This window comes from Mus caroli, chromosome 15 (assembly GCF_900094665.2).
Source record: "Mus caroli chromosome 15, CAROLI_EIJ_v1.1, whole genome shotgun sequence".
In the NCBI taxonomy this organism is placed as follows: Eukaryota; Metazoa; Chordata; class Mammalia; order Rodentia; family Muridae; genus Mus; species Mus caroli.
Window position 1 is genome coordinate 30,894,819 of NC_034584.1, and position 6,697 is coordinate 30,901,515.

The following is a 6,697-nucleotide window of genomic DNA, read 5'->3' on the forward strand; positions in this document are numbered from 1 at the left end:
CTGTGAGCATCCACTTATGTGTTTGCTAGGCTCCGGCATAGTCTCACAAGAGACAGCTATATCTGGGTCCTTTCAGCAAAATCTTGCTACTGTATGCAATGGTGTCAGCGTTTGAAGGCTGATTATGGGATGGATCCCCAGGTATGCCAGTCCCTAGATGGTCCATCCTTTCATCTCAGCTCCAAACTTTGTCTCTAACTCCTTCCATGGGTGTTTTGTTCCCAATTCTAAGAAGGGGCAAAGTGTCCACACTTTGGTCTTTGTTCTTCTTGAGTTTCGTGCAACCCAATTCTTTAAGTCCCTCCTTCCTCATTGAAGGAAAGAACCTCACAGATAAGCCAAGCTACGAAAAAGACTCTTAGACAAGCCTAGTTGCTTAGGGGAGGTTCAGGTTTAGACTATACAGCCTGGATGGTACAGAGATAGCAGAGCTGCCCGCAAGAGGCATAGACCAACTGAGCATCAGGGAAAGGACACTCTGCAACCTGACAAGCCTTCAGTGCATTCCAGGTTCCCAGCGTTTTTGATCTGTCACTCATGCTGGGTTGGGCTTTTAGTGACACAGCTGTCTTTGAAACAGTTCTTCTATAAGTAACTCTCACTCATGCTCCTGTAAATAGTTCCAGTAAAACTCATTAGTTCTCCAAGTTGGACTTTGGTGGTATCTGTACTTTGGTCTCTCTTGACTCTCTATCTGGGCGGAGGAGATGTCTGTTCACATCTTCCCATCTCTCCAGGAATAGTGCCACAACAGATGCCATCAAAAAGAAACGTCAAGTCATCAAGGATGATCTTATTCAGACTAGCCTTTCTAGAACACTAAGTAGATGCTTAGTCATAGGTTTTGAAGGATACCATGTGTGGATCATTAGTCAGTGAGGTACATTGGAAACTGCTATGGTTAATGCCAGTCCACTCCTGGTATAGATGTGTAAAGTGAATACATTTAGGGCAGGGTCTCACTGGGAGAGGGACGGTTCTGTCATCTTTTAGAGTGCACTAAGAATGCCATAAACATGTGCAAATACTACCCAATAAACCTAATCTGACATTTCATTGCTGGGAAATTAAATTCTTACTGATTAAATGTCTGTTCTGGTGAGTTGACTCATAAAGATTTTTCTTAAGCTCAACATTTTTAATATTGCAGCTCACAAAATGAGGCTATGTGAAAATAATTATTGTTGGGAGCCATTTGCCACTTCTCTGAAGCAGAGAGAGAGAGAGAGAGAGAGAGAGAGAGAGAGAGAGAGAGAGAGAGAGAGAGGAGTCTGCCTGCTAGGCAGAGTCAAGGCAGGTCAGGGCCTGTTGGCAGATTTCCCAGCCTGCTCAGAAATGGAATGATAAATGGAGGAGGTGCACATGAGGCTGGGGGGGGGGTTCAGAAGATTCTACCGACCTGATGGAATAGGCAGGCTTTCCAATGGGAATGTTGTGTCTGTGATTCTGAGGAACCCCCAGGAGAGCTCTCAGAACCTCTGAGCCCAATGCAAAGATACAAAAAGAGACTGCACAGAACAGGAGTGCAACCTCGAGCCCAGTGGGTTTGCACTTATATACAGCATAGCTAGAGGTTCTTTGGATTTTAGGGTGACAGGGGAGGCAAGGAAAGTCATTTTTTTTCAAACACGATATTGTTTGTTCAGGCGGCAAGGTGGAATTATGAAACTTGGGGGTGGGGTGGGGAGGTGGGGAGTCACTCTTCTGACCAGGGGAGTAACTTTATAGTGCAAGTAGGAATTAGTGTGTTTTATGGCTAGCCATTCCCAACAGTGACCCCTGATTATCTTCTCAAGGATGTTTTTCTTTGCTTTTTTCTTAAGGACAGGGCCAGCTGCACCTGGTAAGTGCTTAGCCCTTTATCATGAGTGTGCCAGCAACTCAGAGGCAAGGGAGGCTGCCCCTTGTCTATTCTAAAGCAGGCATTTCTGGCTCCTCAGGGGTTGGAGGGAGGGCTTGCTAAGGGGTGTCTTTATGGAAACGATAGTGATAGGGAGACACATTCCGCACCAGACCAGGTGTCCTCTCCTCTGAAAGGCCAGGAAGGAATAGAGGAGCCTCACCATGCTTGCTGCAGGAAGGAGCAGGTGGAAGGAGAACTTCTGTGAGAAAACCTGGAGGCAAGCTGCCAGTGCATTTCAGGAACAAAAGACTTCTGTATATTTCAGAGTTGTTTCTGTGAGCTTGAGGTGTTGCTGTACTGTGTAGTATAAAAGGGCCAAGAAAAACAAACTCAAGACTGGCCTGGTAATGACCTCCAGCCCTCCCATTTCTGTCTCTTGCATCTTTTTTCTGCCTTTCCTATAATCATCCTCATTCCCCCATTAGAGGACTGTTGGACTCTGGCTGGTGGGTCCCATACAAATTACCATTTGTTCACCTCAGCAATTACTTTGTTTCATTTGTTTAGAGAATTAGACTCTAATTAGAGACTAATTAGATAATTTGTAATTAAAATTAAAGAATTAAAATTAGAGAATTTGTAATTTTGGGATACAACAACTCCTTTATTTTTTCCTTGATCAAAACAAATTGGCTGGGAGTGGTTTTATACACCGTTAGTCCCAGCACTTGGGAGGCAGAGGCAAACAGATCTCTGTGAGTTTGAGGCCAGGTTGGTCCACAAAGAGAGTCCAGGATAGCCAATGAGAGCTCTAAAATCCATGGGAATGAAAAACTTTCAGTTTCCCAGGAAAATCAACAAGGTTCCTCTGGGGAGCCATGAACAATGGGGCTGTTAATCAATGACGGTCTTGACTCTGGACTGGGACATCTAGTTGGAGGAGATGAGGCCAGAACCGAGTCATTCTTGAAATTCTTTAATGCCTCACCAAAAATAATAAACCTAACATAGGCACCAATCAAAATTGTACTAATGTTGCTGCTGTACCTCTAGCCAACCATATGAGAGGTTACCTAACCCTTCAAGAAAATTCTCCTAGCCCTGAGTAACAAGGGGGAGGGGGCTGCGAGCTCCTCCGGTTGTCACTATTTTGAGGAATGGCTGACCCCAGCATACTGGTGGTTTCTGCAGAATAGACACTCTATGCCTCTCTCTGCACACTATTTGAGTCAGGAGTCTTCCTTCAGCAATTCTTGGCCAGGACTACACAGAGAAACTCTGTCTTGAAAAACAAAAGAACAAAACAAAACAGTAACAGGACATTACTTTATACAATGCCTTCATAACTCATATTAACATTAATGCATGTTCACAGCAGTAAAACTAAGGCAGTAGGAAGACTCAGCCCGGCCATTCATGTGGGTCCTGAAAAGCATTGCTCTATTCACATTACGGGGAAAGTGTCCGGGAACTGGCAGAGTGGGGAGGCTGCCTTGAGTGACCTCACCTTTTGGAAATTAAGATGTAGCCTCAGGAGAAACTGCCATTATTTTTAAAGCATCTGATTATAATGCAGATTATAATGCAGATTAAAGATCCTGTGCAATCTGCTTTGTCAGCAAAACTGACGAGACCGTATTCTGATAAGCCCGGACTCTTGGGAGACTGCTACAGAACCCAACTGTAGTTACAGTGAGCTGTGCAAGAAAGTGAGTGTGTTTCCTCTGGAGGCTGGAGAAAGGAATTCCTAGAGCAGGTACCATGGATGACACTCACGGAGGACAACCCAAAGCTGGGCACTCAGAAGCCAGTGCTGCTAACATCACAAGACACTCACCAAGGCAGAGGTGCAAAAGCTCAGAAGCAGCAATACTGGCTTTGAAATAAAGAAAACATTTGTAGCTGGGCATAGTAGTATATACCATTAATCCCAGCACTTGAGATCTCTGAGTTCCAGGCTGGTCTAGTCTACAGCCTAAGTTCCAGGACAACCAGAGCTACACAGAGAAACTGTCTAAAAAAAAAAAGGAGTTTGTAACTTAGAAAAACAAGTCCCAAATACCTGTCTTCCTTCTCCAGTGTGTAAGAAAACCACCATGAAACCAGACATTCCTATTTTAGGTTATATTACTAAAATATTCCTTTAAAGTTATTTGTGTAGGTGCTGAAGAGAAAAATGGAGTGCAGTGATTTGGTTCCCAGCACCCACACTGAGTGGCTCACAATTGCCTAAAATTTTACCTCCAGAGGATACAATGTCCCCATAGACAACCACACACACTTGTGACACACACACACACACACACTCATAAATAAAAATAAATCTTTAAGTCATCTGTACAGATGTAAGAAAATTATCCTTTTCTATCAAACACTTTAGGAAAACTTGTGTTTAATAATTTTTATCTTCTCCACTTTATCCTTTAAAACTCAGTACACACAGCAGACCCAGTACACACAGCCCTGCAGCATTCCTGGAGCACTGAGCCTTCCCATTTCCTGTGTGCTGAATCATCTGGAAAGAGGGTGAGGCCAGACCCCAGCTGGTGCGGAAAGACATAGCCACCCTGTGTTAGAATACAAAACAAGCACACTTCCTGTCCCAGTGTACCTGCTTTTCTGCTTCAGTGAGTGACTGAGCCCACTCAGTCAGTCAACAGGTTCTCCAGTGTGGAAGTGAGGATTAAAAAGAAAAAAGACAGACAACATTGTAGCATGACCCCAGTCAATCCTGAGACTGAAGGCAAATTTAATTTTCCCAATCCACTTTTTATACCATTTTAATTACATGCAAGTATTTAGGGTCAGTAGTACAATGAGGAATCAAGCAAGACAACTGCCAAGGAACAAGCAAGACAATAAACACAAAGCCCCATGATCACTCTGGTGGTGATCAGTGGTGGCCGCTGTTTCTAAGGATGATAAGATATCTGAGCCTACTTTTTTGTCCTACCCTAAAACCAGATTCTTACTTCCTTGTCCTTAGTCAATGTCAGGTCCCTGCCTGAACTTACTTCTTTGTCCTGCTCTAATGTCAGATTCCTACCTGAAGCCCATGTCCTTGGCCAATGTCAGATTCCTGTCAAGTGACACCCAGAAAGACTCCACAGGTGAGTTGTGAACCCACTTGAGCAAAAGTAAGATTTTGCCTGGTTGAGAAACTTCAGCTAGAGTGGTTATAGGGTAAAAAGTCAGAGCCCACTTCAGGGGGTTCTGAAAACCCACCAATCCTTGAGCTTGAAAAATCTACCAATCCCTAAGCTCAAAATTCCACCAGTCCTCGACCTTGCTCCAAGATCAAGCCACAAAAATTCTACCAATCCCAGGCCACTCTGGAAAGCCCCTCCCCCAAACCTTATGTAGAGCTTGCCTCCTGCTCAGTCCTCAGCTGCTTCTCCTTCTAGCAGAGGCAGCAACCCTCTTGTGCCCATCCCAATAAATGTCTTGTATTGAAAGAAAATAAAACTTGAGACCTGTGATTCATGTAATGCATGTCAAATAGCCCAGAGTTGTTTGTGAGCTTTGAAACCTGGGGCTGAGAACATAGCAGAACAGGCCAGGACATGCCCGGGCTGGCCCATCCTTAAGACATTCCTGAGGCTGCTTGGACATAAAGATAAAGAGAATGACATGTCCGGACTGGCCTGGCACCTCCCTATCTCCCGCCCCTCTGACCTAAGTTAAATGTTATCTGCATGTAGTCTGCTGATGTTTAAATGAATCAATTATGTGAAACCGTTCCAATTCCTCCGCTAGCCCTAGCCCCTTTTCTATAAAAACCCCTAGCTTCCAAGCCTTGTGGTCGAATCCACTGTCTCCTGCGTGAGATACTTTTCGGCCCGGAGCTCCGCCATTAAACTACCTCATGTTTTTACATCAAGGCGTTCTGTTCTGTTCGTGATTCTTGGGTGCACACCGAATCAGGAGTTGAGTGGGGGTTTCCCCACTAGGTTCTTTCAGTATGAGGCTTGTTGTACTGTGCCTCTTCGTAGGATTCCTTGGCTCTGGACTATCAGGATACCTTTCTCCTCAGAGACAAAACACTTCTATAGGGGAGGCCTTTCCCCTCAAGCTGTGACACAATGGTCTCTCTTTGTGATCTAGACTCATTTCCAAACCAACAACACGTAAAACTGTCAAAAATTCAAAGTTTTTAACATTTGAAATGTAACCCTGTCTCCTGTTAGTCTGGTGGGGTTTTATGTTTGTTTGTTTAAGACTGGGCTGGAACAAAACTCACAGTATAGACCAGTCTATCCTCAAACTCACAAGAACTTGCCTGCCTCTGCTTCCTGAATGCTGGGATTAAAGATGTGTGCTACCACACCTGGCCATTAGTCTTTCCTAATGGATTAAGTTGATCCCAAGGCTATAGAGATGACTCAGAAGTTAAGAGTTTTTGCTGCTCTTGCAGAGGGCATGAGTTTAATTCCCAGCATCCACATGGCAATTTACAACCACTACTCCAGTCCCAGGGGATCTTATGATTTCTTCTGACCTCCTCCATCATCAGGCACATGCATGGTATGCAGATGTTGATGCAGGCATTCACATACAAAGTCCACAGGAAAAAAAATTGTTTTAATTGTAAAGAATTATTCAGTTCTACTCCTAATCCTTACATTTATTTCATCTGTTCCTGAAGGTATAAATAAATAGGAAGTCTCTCTCTCTCCTCTCTCTCTCCATATATATTAAATTATATATATATGTATATATATATATTTGTATATATATTATATATATATATATATATATTTAAAATTCCTATAGTGCCATTCCAGTCACTTCTAAACTGTCAAAGCACAATGCTTACCCATTTTAACCAAGATCTCATGTTGAAAAATCTTAAAC